Genomic DNA, 18,587 nt, shown 5'->3' with positions numbered 1-18,587 from the left:
TTTTGAAAAAAATGAACGCTCTTTTCGTTAGGCTTTCTTTTAGCATTACGTATGGTGAATGTTGTATGTTATTGAGTGGTGTTTGTTCTTCTTGTTTGTTTGTGTGATATTCAGTGGTTGATCTAGTAGTTAAGAATCAAGATCTATTCCTATCTGTGGAGGAACCTCAAGTTTTCTATAAGCAAGGCAAGTGGACTTCTCCCTCTACATACTTTGTTTGATCCCAAACAATACATTTAATAAAGTTTATTCTTGGATATATATGCATAATTTGATGGGTTACCTATTTAGATACCCCTAACCTTTCCAACCTTACTCCTTGTTTAACCTGGGATTATGATCTAATCAAGTAGCTATGCTATTGCTACAACTTTAAATTTATGCATTCACTCCTGTTTATGATATTAATGTTCCAAATGGTAAGTTTACTTTATTGTTGTTAACCCGATGGTTAAACAAGATTATTGCATATTAATTGGAACATGGAGTGACCACCCGGGAAAACAGTGCTACCATGAGAACTATCATGGCTCTGGTCTTGGCTAAATAACTAGGGAAGTCTTATGTTCGGTGCTGGTCGTGGTCGACCTGAACGGGGGCATCTGGCAAGCGCTTATAGTTCCGGCTCAGGTAGATTGGATACGGGCATAGTTCCCAAAGCTTTACCCTATAGTCTGGATTATAAGTTGGTTACGGTAGGTGTACCTTATGCAGTTGACCATTTCCAGCATTTGCGTAATGAGGACTCTAGGGAGAAGCCTCATAGTGAGACCCTGGCCATTCACCTTGGAAGTGAATACGGGTCTAGCTAACCCGGTCTAGAAGGGAATCGTGACTCATGGGTAAAAATGCGCCACCTCTGTAGAGTGTAAAATTGATATATCAGTCGTGCTCACGGTTATGAGCAGCCTGGACTCCTCACATGATAATTGAACTTGAAGATGGAAATAAATTGAGATCCGATGATCTGCCAATGGTTTGCTTAAGTGGTTTCACTTAAGTGTTTTTGATATACTCTTATACCTTTGTTTAATGGGAATACTTGGGATTCACACTTATTAGTAAGACAGGTGTTGCTAATAAAATGTTGACCAACTAAAATGCTTACTGCTCAACCTTATCCTCACCTTGCTAAACTTGCATTAGTTTTTCTCCACTTGCTGAGCCCCGACCATAAGTGAGATCACCCTTGTTTAAATTTTGATCAGAAGTTTGCAGATGAAGTTATGTTGCTGAGCTTAATGGATGCTAGTCTAGTGATACCCCCGGTCATCTTCCTGTGGATGGATGTCCATGTTTCGCTGTACTTTGATGAATAAAGGTTAAGACATTATGTCTGTTCGAAGTGTAATATGTTAATATAATCTTTATTTACGCTTTTATGCATTGTTCTTTTGATATATTACACTTGTGACGTCAACATATGTGTGGAAATAGAACTGCGTGAGCGCCGCGAACCAGAACAGTGGACCCCACAAGACAGTGGCACGGCGCGGACGAGAGGAATACAGAGGCTGGGACGTGGGTCCCATCAGTCGGCCGCCGTCGCGGGAGCGCCAATCCATGATCCGGAGCTAGGCGACCCTGGGAAGTGGGGCCCACCTGGCGGTGAATGCCAAGGTATGGTACCACGGAAGCAGATAAGTGGGCCGCGCGGATGTGTATTTAGCCCATTAAGCCAAGGCAGAGGGAAACCAACCCACGTGCTTCGTTCTCTTTTTTATCCTTTTTTTATGTTTTGCATTTCTTTCTCCCTTTCAAAATTTTACTATTTGAATTTGAATTTGTTAGTGGGTTTTACACATAGGTTAAGTTCATAATTAAAATACCAGTGTAAGAAGATATATTTATTTATATATCATTATTACTATTTTCTTTTCCTTATAGCACATATTCTTTTCCTTTTTGCTTCTCTTTTCTTTTCTATTTCCATTTTCAAATTCTAGTTTCCTAACTTAAGCTTGTCTTGCGAATTTAAACACAAATGCACAAATACAAGAACCTCAACATGAGATGCATATTTCTATATTTATTTATTTTCTATTTGGCTACTTTAATTCCCATAATTGAGTTTGCACAAAGAGAAGAAAATCAAATAACTCCCAAAACACTTTTATATAAATACATGTATTTATTTATTCTATTATTTTCACCTTATACAGATTTTAGGGCTTTACAAATCCTACCCCCCTAAATAGAAATCTCACCCTCGAGATTTGTAAGAAAAGGGTGTAAGGTCATATTATCTCAACACATATGCACAAACAAAAATCTCAGCATGATGCATAATTTATTAGCAACACATGGATCAAATAGACCTTATTATTCCTCCTAAAATAGTATCATACCATCTACTAACTAAAGTAACATTTAGATCTTACAAATAGTAGTAGATATATAGATTTATGTTTATGTAGTTTGGTGAAGCTGGTGGTGGTGGTGGAGGTAGTGGAAGATTGGGAGAGCATAGGTATCTAGCTACTATTTATGTGGGATCTAAATTGAACAGGTTGAGGTAAGAAAAATTATGGCAAGGAAAAGACTTCATCTGAAATGTGTAAGTCTTAATTCATCTCGAGATTCACTTTGATTGTTATATCCTTCCTTGTTGATGTTGATCTTTTCATCCTCGGACTTGGTCTCATTGATTCGAGGTTAGTGTATATTATCGGGGTTGGGAAATATGGTTAAGATAGATAATGAGGTAAACCACATGATGTGAATCAAAAGTTTGTTTGATGTTAGGTGAGGATAGTCAGATTATGCAATTCATCATGACTCTATTGGTTGAGTTAAATCTCTATTGATTGAGTTGATCTAATGTGCTAAGTTAAAGTAACACCCGGTTAGTAGGGTCTAGATTAGATTGGATATAACTAGATTAGACTAGTTTGAGTTGGATAGATCTACCAGGGTAGGGTATATTAATATATGTTAGAATCTTTTGAGATGGGATGGATTATATGGGTAGGTAGATCAGAATTTCCATTTAAATTAAAACAGAGGAGTTTTGCAACCATCGAATGGTTGAGGTAGTTGCATAAGGCCATGTTGTTGTATGTGGTCTATTCTAAATTGGAATCTTAGTCCAACTTGGATTAAAACATATTTATAAGAGTAGGATCCAATCTTATTTTACTAGTATTATCTAACATGTTTGTCCATTAGGTTAGATCTGATCAAATTAGATGGGATCAGAATTAAATTGGTGTAATCAGATAAGATCTACTTAATTTATTTTGGATTAGATCATGTTTGTTACACTATTATGAGATAAGCAAAGTGGTTAGGATGAGTATGCTTGTTAGGACAAGATGAGTCTCCAAGAATAAGACAAAATCTTTTGCGATTAGTTAGATCGATTAGGATAAGATGAAAATCCTTTCGAGATGAGATGACTCTATTAAGGTAAGAGAGTATCTTTTAAGATAAGATGAATTTATTAAGATAAGACGGAATCTTTTAAGATAAGAAGGATCCATTAAGGTAAGGGATAATCTTTTAAGGTAAGAAGGGTCTATTTAAAATAGATACACTTTAATGGAAGATAATCTAAATTGTTTAGTTATCTCATGAATTTTATTTATACCTATATGTATATGTAGATGTAATTGTGGACACTGTTCCACAACTAATCACAATCAATCAAAGATCCAAATCAGACAAATATCATAAGAACAAACACTCAAGCGTATAGATAACTATAAAAATAGTTTTGTTTTTGTTCCTAAGATTAGGTCTCCTATTCCTAAAGGTCACTTTAGGCACATGATTTCAAAGTGTAAAATCCATATTCGTCTTTAGAAAGAAAAGGTAAGAATAATCAGAGTAAAGCGGAAATAGTTGAGAACAGATTAAGATAAGTTTAGAAAAGAATCAAAGTAGCAAAGATAAGTAGACAATGGTTGTCCAGTTCTATCTAGGTTTCGTCCTACAATCAACATTCCTCTGATACCACTTCTGTCACACCTCGGGCTTTAAGGGACAAAGCCGGGTGCATCTCATACATGCACCAAAGAAGACAACATATATAATACAAGAGTGTATAGAAATAAATGTCACAATATAATCAGAGTATTTATTACATAGCGGAAGTCTTACAAAATAAAAGATAAATGTAAAATGAACTAAGGATCATCCTTGGCGCAAAGTCAACTTGGAGACGCCACCTAGATCGAATCGAACTCCTCGATACGTGGCTCCACTTGAACCACCTGTTCTTCTCCTGTGGGGGGGGTGTGAGACAGCAAGGGTGAGCTCACACATTTTCGTCGCTCAACAAGTTGTGGGGAATAATGCGACATGAACTCACCAAAGATGGGAGTTCATGTGATGTGTAAAGCTGATCAACAATAGGGGTTTAAAGCTGAGCATTGCTTTTAATAAGTTGGTCAAATTTTATTAGCAATTACTAAGTATAAGTAAATACCAAACCATAATAAATATAATAGAACAAAATTAATAATAAACCCATGCAAATGCAAATGACAAATAGAGTTTAGGTTCCATAATTTAATCATGCGAGAGTCCTAAGCTGCTCATGACCGTGAGCTCGGCTAGTATACCAGTTTTACACTCTGCAGAGGTTGTACCCTTTACCCATAAGTCGTGTATCCCATATTGCCAGGGTTTGCAAAGCCCTTAGACACTACCGAGGTGAATGGCTAGGGATCCATAACGAGGCCTTTACAAAGTTCCACTAGCTTCCGAAAACCCGTAACAGTTTATGGGAAGAGCACTTGCAAGAATCCCCCGTCTTACCGCCATCGCAGCAAAATCAACCCGAGAACCTCTTTGCATGCAACTCCCCTACTGCCCTTGCCCCTTTCGGGTAAGGTAGTCTTCCACTAGCTTTCCTAATTAGTTAGCCAAGGGGTCCCATTCCTCCCTTATGGTGGCACGTGTTTCTCAAGTTAAGCTCCATGTTCCAATTAACATAATATAATGATCTTGACATGAACATAAATATAATAACAGAATAATTGGAACATGAACATAATGAAACATTATCACAAAACCATATAAAGCAATAGCATAACTACCCAAGTGATTCAGGGATAACAAGGTAAAATGGATAAACAGACTAGGGTGACCTATTGGGTCCCATCAAAATTTAACCTATGCATTGAATAGTGATAATAAAGAATATTATTGGGTAACAAAAGTGGATCAAGGGCACAACTTGCCTGGCACTTGAGATTCTAGTTACCAGGGTGATTCTTCAGATCCTCGAAACCTTGCACTAGTCGTAGCAATACAAACAAACATGGTATAGACAAAATTAACATCACACCAAACATAAGAACATACTGCATAATAATGATCTACACATTGCTACGAGGTCGTGGGAACAAGAACCACTAAAATCGGAGTTACGGTTAAGGAGTTATGATTTTATAAAAGATCTGTGTGATTAAAATATTAAACTATATTATAAATTGGTTAATATAAATCATATGAGAGGTTATCTTATAAATGATTAACTCACTTTGATCTAAGTTATAAATTGACCATAGATCATGTTTTAGTAGATTATAATGATAAGCAAATTATCAAGACTAACCAACATAAGTTAAATAAAGTCTAATTATAAAAGAATGAAACATGGTATAATCAATGTTGTTACTGCGTAGTAAATATTTATACGAGACTAACGCAACTTGAACGGATCAAATCGGATTTAAAATGAAGAAGTTATGAATTTATAAAGTTTTAAGTGTTGAATAAAAGATTAATTAGGATATTAGTTTTAATTTGATATTCATGTCAAGATAGAGGTACTATGTGATAAACAATAATATTATAGAATTATATAAATTGGAATAGACTCATTTGGGCTTAACATGAATTTTCTATGGATTTAACAAGATTCTGGAATTGTTTTTATAAAAGAAATTCATTTTATAAATCAATTTCTCTGATTTTCCATTCCCCTGGACCACGCAACAATTTCTGTAAAGCACAGGGGCACTGGCACAATTTGCACTAAGACATAGAGGTATCCCGCGAGGACGGCGGGTTAGTTTCTACTAAGGGCAGAGACTCTTTTACAAAATCGGCTCGACGAAGGGGTATGGAGCCACTACGGCCGTCCGATCGGAATTCTACGTCTTAGATTAGATCCATATTTCATCGAACCGGTACGGAGCATAGACCGTTGGATCCAAATCCTTTGGTCAGGATTCTAAAATACCACAGTTGCACCCTATCCGTCGGACCAACAATCTACAGTCGAGATGAACTGGGGCCGAACCGGTATGCACCAGCTAATCTGGGCCGTCCAACACCGGATCCACGGCCCCGAGCTCATCATCCCCCAAATCTAATCAGGAGCGCACAACGTGGATCTAACGGCCGGAGGGACTTCTTCCACCCACGACGCTGAAACACGGCAGCACACACGCCACCACTGCGGAGCTCACGCCGACGAGCGGAGCTTTCCCCTGCCCAGTGCCCTATTAAAAGTGCTAAAACTTGCTAGACAAAGCGGAGTATTGGTAGAATAGAATCGGGAATACCTCACTGTGAATCGCACAACTGCAAGCTTCGGCCACGACGCATGGCGGCCCCGCAGCGAGCAGAGATCGCCGGTGAGAAATTGGGTCCGCAACGGTGATGTTCTCTATCCATTGATGCCACTACAAGCTTGCACATGCCCTAGCAGCCATTCTTGACCACACCGCAGACCAAATGGCGGTGACAGCCAAGGATGGCGGCATCCGCCGGTTCTCTGGTTCTCTCTCTATATATTTTCTTCATAGGCATGACTTCGACGCAGATGTTCATGCGGGCGAGGGCACGGGGTCCGTTTTTATTACATAGGCGAGGGCATGGGGTCTGTTTTTATTGCACAGGCGAGGTCAATTCGGCCGATTCGCCCCCCCCCCAATTCGGTCCCCCCGATTTCGGTCGCGAGGAAGGTGCGGGCGAGTCATCCGCAAGGACGAGCGCCCAGGTCAATCGGAGTCATGGGCGCGAAAATGGGAAAGGGCGCGCACGGCATGCACGACAGATTTCGTCCAGAAGATCGGAACAACCCGCCCAATCTGTGCTAAAACTGCGGACACCGTTGCTGTTGTGAGTCCGGTGCGAGGTTAAAGACACCCGCCGCCAAGGTCCCACCTACAGACAGTGGAGAACTGCACGAGTGCCGCGAACCAGAACAGTGGACCCCACAAGACAGTGGCACGACGCGGATGAGCGGAATACAGAGGCTGGGACGTGGGTCCCTTCAGTCGGTCGTCGTCGCAGGAGCGCCAATCCACGATCTGGAGCTGGGCGACCCTGGGAAGTGGGGCCCACCTGGCGGTGAATGCCAAGGCATGGTACCACGGAAGCGGATAAGTGGGCCGCGCGGATGTGTATTTAGCCCATTAAGCCAAGGCAGAGGGAAGCGGATAAGTGGGCTGCACGGAGTACCGAGAGAGCTGGCTAAGCATAACTCAAAGTGTACCCTCAAGAAAGGCTGATCCGGCAGAAGCTACACTGTTTCACGCTTGACAAAAGAGAAGCCGTTCGGGCGGATTTAGCTCGCCTGGCATCGACATGATTCATTAGAGAAGTACTACATCATGAATGGTTGGCAAATCCTATTCTTGTACTCAAAAAGAATAAAGTTGATTGGCGCATGTGCGTCGACTATACCGATCTCAATAAGCACTATCCGAAGGACCCCTTTAGACTCCCTAGGATAGATCAGGTAGTTGATTCGACTGCTAGCTATTCTATGCTCTCCTTCCAAGATTAATACTCCGGATATCATTAGATCACTCTGGCAAAGGAAGACGAGGAAAAGACTGCATTCATCACGCCGTTTGGAGCTTTCTATTATACCTCCATGTCGTTCGGCCTCAAAAACGCTAGAGCAACTTACCAAAGAGCTATCCAAACATGCTTAGCCGAACACTGGGGCAAACGCTGGACCAACTTACCAAAGTGCCATCTGTTAATGCTGTCTTTCAAAGGAATGTCGAGATACTCAGCTTTCCTACCTCGGCGAAGTTCCAAGCTAACACCTCCAACAAACTGATGCTGCCCTCCAGCCATTTCGGGCCGACAATGGTAAAGATATTTCCAAAGCCCAATGTGTGGAAGGATTCCAAGGAAAGCTTCGCAAAGATGAACAAACACAGTAATTTGAAGCACAAAATTGGGATTCAGATTATTGAGGTTCAGAGAGTAAAAATCGAGAAGACCGCGAAAGAAGGGAGAAACTGGTAGGGCCAGTCCCCAGATGAGAAAAGGCACAAAGATAATTGCCTCATGAGTATCCTCTATCGGGACAGTAAGTCCACGCAAGATCTGCCAGGAACATAGTTCCTTCGACGGTAGAACACCAATCTCAACAAGATGCAGAAGGTCAGCCTCAGAAACGACAAAAACATGGTTAATAACGAAAGGGAGTTGGCTACTGGGATCGATCGGAGGGATGTCTGGGATAGTAGCACTCTATTTTATTTTCCTAGGTGCCATCGCAATTTTTCAAACGACGCAAACGGATTCGGGAACTCAGAAAGCTAGAGAGCGACGGAGGAAAAAACAAGAACTCAAGAGGACGTTAGCAGAAGTATGGGTTGGCTTACTAAGTCGGGCACAAAGGGGCAGGCCGATAGCTCGGGAGAGTTTTGGTTGCAGTAAAACAACATCACTCAGGCATTACCTCTAAAATGCTAGTGAATCGTCAGACAGGAGCGGAGCGTGCAACAGTAGATTGGCACAAAAGCGGGTTTTCATTCACCAGTAGGAGAGTCATTACAAAATTAAGACTGACTCATTATGAGTCAGCCTCCAGCCCCTCGATCTTACATTACATTACTACTTAGACTACATTACACTACTAGTTAAACTACATTATTCTACTACTAACTACTACTACTATTATGTTATACTAATATTTAAGCCGGCAGCATTGTGCCACCGGCCTTGCCGTTGTCGCCGTTGTCGTCGCCTTTGCCATCACCGTCATCGTCGCTGCCCTCGCTGCCGTCATCACCGCTGTCGTTGTCGCCACTGCTGCTGTCGCCGCCGCTGCCGCTGCTGCTGTCTCCCTCGTCGCCGTTGCCGTCGCTCCCCTCCTCGGAGTCAGAGGAGTCCTCCTCCTCCGAGGAGGCCTCCTTCGAGTCGTCCGACCCACCGATCCCCGCACGCTCGATGGATTGCTAGTACGCCCGCGCCGCGACGGACAACCCCATGGAGTTGTCCGAATCCTCAGACGACGCCACGAGGGACGCCGGAGCGGGCGAGCGACCATACTCGGAGGAGACTTCCTCCGAGTACTCCGAGGCCCCGAAGTCCTCCAAGGGAGGAATCGGGGGGCGCTTGCGCTTCCCGTCAGCAGGGTGACGCCCTTTCTTCCCCTTTTTGCCTCCGGCCATGGTCCACGCAGAAGGAGGGGAAGGGAAGAAGAAGGAGAAGGCAAAGGTGAATGAACAAGAACGAGTGGAGAAAGCAACCGGGGTGAGCGGGCTATTTAAAGAGACTGGGAGTGATCACATGGCATGGCATATGACAACACTAGACACACATACGTGGCTAAGAGGGGAGGTTCCTAGATTGGGGTTGATCGTCGAGGACGTCGGTCTTCTAAGGTGGGTGGATTGTGATATCCTGGCCCCGGTGGATGGGATATCCTCACCCAAGGCTTAATATAATTAATAAAGTACTCATACCAACAAGGTGCATCTTCCTTTTCGAAAGACTATCTCGAAGAAACCTCCAAGTTAAGCATGCTTGGCTTGGACAAATTTGGGATGGGTGACCGACCGGAAAGTTTTCTCGGGTGCGCATTAGTGAGGATAAAGTGCACACAAAAAACTCGTGTTGGTCTGTGGGGACGATATATGATCCTAGAGAGCTGCCAGGAGTAAGTACCGTTGGTCCAGGGATTGGACAGGGTGTTACACCCCTAAGGGGGAATATTATGGAGATAACATAGGTAACCGGGGGCATAATTGTACTTATAAGGGTGAGACCGCCCTCCGGGTTACCTATAAATACCCTTGCACTGTACCATGATGGGACACGCTGAACAACATTGTTGCCCTAATCCATTGTGTTGCTAAGCATCAAAGCATTCCTTTTTTGCATTGCTTGGTCCCACTTGACTACGTGTCAGTCGGTCCCAACACTGATCTTTTCCTTTTATGATATGTGAAACTTAAATCTTTCACGTTTTTGAGCTGAAGGCGAAAAACACCTCCCCTTCTTTTCACACATTAAAAATGCATTACTGTTTGTAACCATGCATTTGGCGTATGTTAAATTTCTAATTGCCTGTACTTAGGAATGATACCTTCGTTTTTAGTACATTGGAAACACAAGCTTTTTTATTCCCTTAGGAATGACTTCAAAGCATCTTCACCTTTACTAGGTGATTTTGAATCGAGCTCTGCATTTGCATAGGAACAACTTCGAAGCATCTTCACCTTTACTAGGTGATTTTGAATCAAGCTCTGCATTCCCTTATAAAGGACTTTAGAGCTTTTTTCACCTTTACTTGGTGATTTTGGATCGAGCTCTGCATTACTTTAGGAACAACTTCAGAGCTTTTTTCACCTTTACTTGGTGATTTTGAATTGAGCTTTGCATTCCCTTGGATATGACTTCAAAGCTTTTTTCCCTTTACATGGTAATTTTGAATCAAGCTCTGCATTTCTGATGTGACCATACCAGCATCGTCAACCTTGTTGACCATTCCTACTAGACCTATGACTCGGAGCCGAGCGAAAAAGATACAACAAGAGGTGCACGCGCTAATTTATGAATTTCAATTAAACACTAATGAGAATTTTATGCTACCTAAGTCATGTATGTTGATATTGCTTAGATTCACCAAAGAGGAAGGACAGAACAAATCAAGGGTGAATCAGAGAGAAGAGCTAAGTGTGAGTCAGTCTAGCGTGACAGAATCGTCTAGAAGAAACAGTCATATATGAAGGCCCATAAGTACTTTTTGAAAAGCTATTGAAGCCTAGTTTTCCAATGCATCTAAGGCCGGCTTAATTGGATCACCCAGCAAGGTGGCCGACCTACTTTAGTGCTGACTGGTCAATGGTGCTTGATGACCAAGTTTCCATATTAAACTGCATCATTCTACGAAGTTTCATTAAGCATGTTATACATGGTGAGAAAGCTTATCAATTCAACTTTCCAATGCATCCAGTCCCACGCTATTTGGAGATTCCTAGGAGAAGTTATTATCAAAATACTGAAAGTTGCGTAGAAGTCAAACAGCCATGCGAAAACAACTATGGAGATCTCCCAAAGATCCCCCTTCACATTAGCACATTAAAATACTTTCTTTTCGTGTTTATACCTATCTAATGCTGGTTGTTGATAGTATAAATACCCCCATATGTCTATGATGTAAGGGTGATTGAAAAACCTTTGATGATTTGATAATCCAAGTGATTTGTGAAGCCAAGCTGTTGAGTGCTTACTCTACCCCTGTTCTTCCTTATTCATCTGATATCCACTAGTTCGTGACTTGCGGGTTCCAGTATGGTTGCACCGCATTTTGTGGATTAGCTCTGGTTGTGGTTCTACGGTCGTTCAAAGATCGAGTCGAAGTCTACATGGCTTCAGTCTCTCTCTCCCCGTTTCTTCGTCACCTCCAACCTTGATCAAGTATAAAGTCAGTTACCCGCTGTTCTTTAGCAAATTTATCTTGTTATTACATTACTTTTTATATCCAACCATCCTATTTATCAACCTACTATCGTGAAGATCGAGGCACCCAAGTACCGAATATAACTCCGTACCTATCACCTGGTATCAGATATTTCGTTGTCATGGAAGGTCTTACAGTTATCCACATATTTATCTTAGTGTTCATCTATCTTATATTTTGTTTTGTCTTATAGTCCAAAGCCACAAAAAACTCTATAGCCCTTTGGCGGTACTGTTATCTTGTGTCGTTTGTGTTCCTTCAAGTGCTATTTACCACCATCGTATTCACATTGTGTCATTCCATTTGATCTCTGCATCCCATTAGTGTTATAAAAAGATAGAGAGAAAAAAAGAGAGAAAGACAAAAAGGGAGAAATAAGTCAAAAAAAGAAGCGAAAAAAATTGAAAGGGGATTATGTTGGACTGTGTTGCTCAAAACTTCAATTTACATTGATTTCGTGGGAATCTTTCTAGCAACAATTTCATATCTTTTTAGCACATCAACACACTTGGTTGACAGTACCATAGCCCACCTTGTTAGCCTCCTATAGCTCCACCAAAAAACCAGAACAGGGACGTTCGACTTGTGATCCTTTCAACCGCTCTACCACCTCTATCGAAGCTGTCACACCAGCACCATCAGAGTCCTAGAGATCAGGAAAGAGCTTGGGAAAGTAAGAGGTGAGATCGAGTGTTCCACAAATACTTTCGTATTCTACTTTCTCCTGCTTCCCTCTAACATGGTAAGATCCAATTCGAGTGTTCACGGTGGAAACCATGGAGATGGAGAGCCCCTTGTCTCTCGAGCTAAATTGCATCACATGGCTGATTCACTCGTGGAGACCATGGAAAGGATGTTTAATGAACGTCTGCCTGCGACAGGAGGTCGAAGGCTACATCATCGTGATCCAGAACAATTTTACCTAGAAAAATCTAGAGATGAGAATTCTGGTTTCGGCAATGAATTTGATCTCTTTGGCGATGACCGTAGAGATTATGTTGGTGTTTGCCACGCTGATTTTGATAATTCGTGTGGAAGGCATCGTGCACACGGACACTGAGTAAGATTTGAAGATGAGGAGTTTAAATACCATGATTGTGAGGGAGGATTTGATGAGAATCCCTTTGCAAATGATGGAATGTTTGGTCAACGTCATCATCACCGACATGCTGACTTTGAAGATAGAGACCGTTATCATGGAAGTTGTCAAAGAAATGACCCAAACAATATTGCCCGAGTCAAGTTGGATATTCCTAAATTTACTGGGAAAGAAAGTGCAGATGAATATCTTAATTGGGCTGAGTAGTGTGATCAAATTTTCAGAGTTCACAATCTTTCAGATCAACACCGAGTGAACTTGGCTTCAGTCGAGTTCCTTGGTTGTGCTCTTACTTGGTGGAACCAATTGCAAAAACATCAACTTAGAATGGGATTGAGACATATCAATACATGGGCAGAGATGAAACGAGTAATGATGAGGTGATTTGTGCCTTCTAGCTATCAGCATGATCTTTGAAACCAATTGCAATTGTTGAAGCAAGGGAAGAGATCAGTTGACAAATACTTTAAGGAGATGGAGTTGTTGTTAGTGCAGACTGTAAATAGAGAAGATCCTAAGTCAACCATGGCAAGATTTCTAGGTGGGCTCAATGAAGAGATTTCTAGATTTGTCGAGATGTTTCCATACCATACCTTGCAAGATTTCTAGGCTCAATGAAGATTCCCAAGTCAACTATTGAAGCAATGTGTACAGAGAGAAAAATTCAGCAAGAATCACGTGGAATGTCTTATGCAAGTCATTATAATGTTGTTGAAAGCATCTAGGCCCCTGGTTGGTTTTAGTGATTAATGACAACGTAATATTATATGTGACTAACGTGTGTTTTGCAAAGCAAATGGTAAATTAGGTCGCATTACAGGAAGTCGTACTACAACGGTGAAAACAATCCCTGAGACGAGAACTTGAAGCGACGACTGAAACGATGAATCAAAAGATGAAGGTCTTCGTATTATGAGTGTCAAAGGAGTTGCAGACCGATATAGTATTAGGTCTTCTATTTTATTTTAGCCATACTATTAAGAGGGGTTGTGGATGAGTAGTTTGACCAAGAGAGTTCTAGTGTAGTGTTGGTGCATATTCACACTCACATTTAGTGCTAGGTGTCACTCTATAACACACTCACGAGTTAGAACAAAAACATACTAGAAAATCAGAATGAAAAAGAACTTAGGGTTTCTGTCTTAGGGGCACCGGACTATCCGGTGTGCACTGGACTGTCCAGTGCGACCCCTGACAGTGGGGCCAGTCAAGCCCGGGGGAAGAGCCTCTCCCGCAGGAAAACCCGAGAGCAACAAGTTGCGAACTGGAATTTTAGCCGTCACACCGGACTGTCTGGTGTGCATCGGACAGGAACTGTTCACTGTCTAGTGTGCCATCAGCCCAACAACTAGCTATCAGAACTAGCCGTTGGAGTTGACCATTGGCGCACCGGTGGCGCACCGGACTGTCCGGTGCGCCCATGCGCAGGAAACCCTAGTAATGGCTAGTTTGGTGGGTGGGGCTATTTATACCCGTTCCACCCACCATATTGAATGTCTTGCTGCCCACATTGATAACCATACATTGCTAGAGCATTGCAATCACCACAAAGCATAGTGAGGTGATTAGAAAATCTTAATCCCACATTAGGACCTCATTAGTGCAAGTGAGAGCCACCTAGATCACATACTGCATGCATTAGGCTTCTCTTGGTCAAGTAAAAGTCTACGACTTGTTACTCTTGGTGATCGGCATCACCTAGATGGCTTGGTGGCGTTAGGATCATGGTGATCACCTTCGAGGACTTGTTGGTGACCCGGCTCAAGATTGTAAGCAGTCGTGAGGGATTCACCGCACCGGAGTGTTAAAGGATCATCTCATAGTGAGCACTTGGTTCTTGCAAGGACTAAGGGGGAGCGATACCCTTGCGCAGGTGCTCCAACGAGGACTAGGGAAGAGTGCCGACTCTTCGATACCTCGGGAAAAATTGGAGGAGTCATCTAAACCTTGCTTTACATTCCACATATAATTCAAGCATTTTACCATGTCTAATTGTTTAGCAAGTAGTTGAAATAATGTTTTAGTATTGTTGTCTTTCTAGTAGTATTACATTATTGCTAGTAGTTGGGTGAAGTTGGGCTCTTGCTTAGGGTTTAATTGTTGTTGATTTTTAGAAAAGCCCAATTCACCCCCCTCTTGGGCATCGTGATCCTTTCAATTGGTGTCAAAGCCAGGTTGCTTTTAGATTAGCTTAATCGCTAGAGTAGCGATGTCCAGTGGGGACAGACCTCCTCCCGTTTTTTATGGTGACGATTTTCCATATTGGAAAATTTGTATGGAAGCTTACTTAGAGGCTATAGACATTGGTGTATATAAAGCCGCCACACAAGGGTTCCCCAAACCAAGAGTTCCCACAAATCTAGTAGGAGAAAAGTTTAATTATGAAAAGTGGAATGCTAAGGCCAAACACACTCTTTTTAGAGGCCTTTGCTGTCTTTAATAGAGTAAGAAATCATAGAAATGCTCATGATTTGTGGATGGATATTTGTGCTCTACATGAAGGGACTAAAAGTGAGCGTGAGGAGAGATATCACATTGCAATGAAAAAACTAAATTCTTTTGAGATGCTTGCAAATGAAAATGCCAATGATATGTACTCACGTCTTAACATTCTTGTAGAGGAAGTCAATGGCTTGGGGCTCACCCAAATTTCACAGCCGGATGTTGTGAGGAAGATTCTTAGTGTCCTCCCAATTGACAAATATGGACACATTGTAACAGTGCTACATCAGATGGATCTTTCAGTTGCTACTCCTACACAAATATTGCGAAAGATCAACGCTCATGAAATGTACATGCACATAAATGACAAGGATGGGTCATCTTCCAAGAGAAAAGACTTGGCTCTCAAAGCCAATCAAGAAAAGAAAGGGAAAGCTAAAGTGCAAATTGAGGAGGAATCCTCAAGTGATGATGATCTTGATGCTAACATTGCTTTGATGGTGAGGAAGACCACCAAAATGTTAAAGAAACTCAATAGAGAAGGCATCAAGTTTGACTCAAGAAAGAAGAAGTTCTTCTCTAGCAAAAGAAAGCCCGTCTCTGAGATGGACTGCTATAATTATGGAGAACTTGGTCATCTTGCTCATAAATGCAACAAGCCCAAGAAGAACAAGTTCAAGGGCAAGAAAGATGATGACAGTGGTGATGAGAAAAAGGAAAAGAAATTCTTCAAAAGAAATGATGGGAAGCACAAAAGACTCCATAAAAAGAAAATGGAAAGGCATACATTGTTGGTGACTGGCTCACTGACATTGAGTCCTCAAGCGGGTCTTCCTCAAGCGAAGAAACAAATGATGAAAAAGTTGCCGCTATCGCTGGGGACTTCTCTTCACCACCACCATCACCCTCATCTACTTCTCACCTATGCCTTATGGCTAAAGGTGAACGGAAGGTACAAATTGAGAATGATATTATTGATGATAGTGATAGTGATAGTGATAGTGATGATGAGTTTGCTTCACCTTCCTATGATGAATTAGCTGATTTACTTAAGGAATACACTCAAATCATTAGGAAGTCAAAGGCTAAATGTGATAAGTTAAAGGATGAAAATTAATTTTTAACTGCGAGGTATGACATAATTGTAAAAGCTAGTGATGAAATGAAAGAAGAGAATAAAGCTATGTCATCCACTATAAATGAGCTCAAATCCTCCCTAAAAGATGCTAAGGATAAGTGTGACAAATTAAATGAAGCAAATAGGGAGTGGAAAGATAGACTTGTTAAAATTAAGGAAGATTATACAAAAATCAAAATTGACTATGATAATCTTCTTGCTGCAAATGAGCTTTTATCTTGCAATACATATGAGGATATTAACCCTGCTGTTAAGATTGATGTAGCAACCTCATGTGATGACTTGAGCCAAGATGATCAAACTAGTCTTCATGATGAATTGACTAAAAAAGTTGAAGTTTTGACACTAGACAACCAGAAATTGAAGAGATACTTGGCTGATGCAACCACTAGAGAAAGGTTGCCATAGAGAGCAATGACATTAACAATGAGTTGGCAGTGGACAATGGAAGGCTTTGAAATGAGGTCAAGAAACTTAAGAATGAAAATGAACATGTTGCTACATGTGTGCAAAAGTTCAACAAAGGACAATACCTTCAAAATGAGTTGCTCATGAACATTGTCATGAAAAACAACAAGAGTGATATTGGATATAATTCTTTTGTGCAAAAGAAAGCAACAAATCAATAGAAGGCAAAATAGACTCCTAAGCCTATCAAATGCTTTGTGTGTGGAAAAGAAGGACATTTTGCCCACAACTGTAAAGCCAAACCACCAACTCCCTTGCCAAAGCAAGCAAAACCATTTGCTTTCAATGCTCATTATGTTCTAAGAAAAGTAGCAAATGGAAAAATAAAGTTACATTCCTAGGTCCACCAAGCAAGAGTAGACCTAGACAAATTTGGGTTGCAAAGTGATTGAGAAAGTCACTGGTCCTATGCAAAATAGGGCCCTCGAAATTGAAGCTTGATTTATTTGTTCATGTAGGTGAACTACAAGATTGGTGGGAGCCATTGGGTTATTGATAGTGGATGCACTCAACATATGACTGGCAACCCACGGATGTTCACCTCACTTGATGAAAATGTTGATGAACAAGACAAAATCACTTTTGGGGATAATTCAAAGGGAAAAGTTCAAGGGCCTAGCAAGGTCGCTATCTCAAATAATCTTTCAATTTCAAATGTTCTCTTGGTTGCACCATTGAGCTTCAACTTATTATCATTGGGTCAACTTTGTGATCTTGGCCTTTAATGCTTATTCACTCCTACAGAGGTTGTTGTGTCAAAAAATGGATGATGTGTAAATGGTGTTCAAAGGATTTAGATACAACAATCTCTACCTAGTGGATTTCACCTCCAAATATGAAAACTTAAGAACTTGCCTCTTTACCAAAGCATCACTTGGATGGCTATGGCATAGAAGGCTTGCACACGTTGGAATGAGCACACTCAAGAAAGTACTAAAGAAAGACATGGTTAGAGGACTAAAGGATGTTGTATTTGAAAAAGACAAGCCTTGTAGTGCATGTCAAGCTGGAAAGCAAGTTGCTAACACATATCCTACAAAAGCTTTTATGTCAACATCAAGGACACTAGAACTGCTTCATATGGATCTATTTGGACCGACAACTTATGCTAGTGTTGGTGGCAACCTCTACTGTCTGGTTATTGTTGATCACTTTTCAAGTTACACTTGGGTGTTCTTTCTCCATGATAAGTCTGAAGTTGCATCTATATTCAAGAAGTTTGCCAAGAAGGCTCAAAATGAATTTGATTGTAAAATCAAGAAGATTAGAAGTGACAACGGAAAAGAATTTGACAACACCAACATACATGAATATTGTGATGAGATTTGTGACACCCCAGTGTCACCTAGGGTTTCTCTCAAGTGCTAACCCAAGAACCATCATTTTATGTGAACCAAATTGAGCATGAGCATCAAACTGACTTAAGAATAAAGGATCCACTAAGTTTATACTTAAAAGCATCATGTTCAAAACAAATGAGTTTTTCCAAAGGGCCAAATGTTGAAACCCTAATAACAACACTAATTGAGCTCTATAAGCAAAATTGAAGAGAAAAAGCAAAAGAGTATGAAAAATATAGAATCATGGCTTAGGCCATATATAAACATTGAAGTATATTTAATAAGCAACAATAAAGATTAAGGAAGCTTGGCCAAAGTAATTTAAACAAAACCCCAAGCAAGCTTCTCAAGTGGGGACTCAATAGGGAATTCTGAAATTCAGAATTCTGAATTTCAGACCTTGAGCCAAAGATCAAGCGTGTTCACCTTGAT

The sequence above is a fragment of the Zea mays genome, chromosome 3 (genome assembly GCF_902167145.1).
Source record: "Zea mays cultivar B73 chromosome 3, Zm-B73-REFERENCE-NAM-5.0, whole genome shotgun sequence".
NCBI classification, from domain to species: Eukaryota; Viridiplantae; Streptophyta; class Magnoliopsida; order Poales; family Poaceae; genus Zea; species Zea mays.
This window is presented reverse-complemented; position numbering follows the sequence as displayed.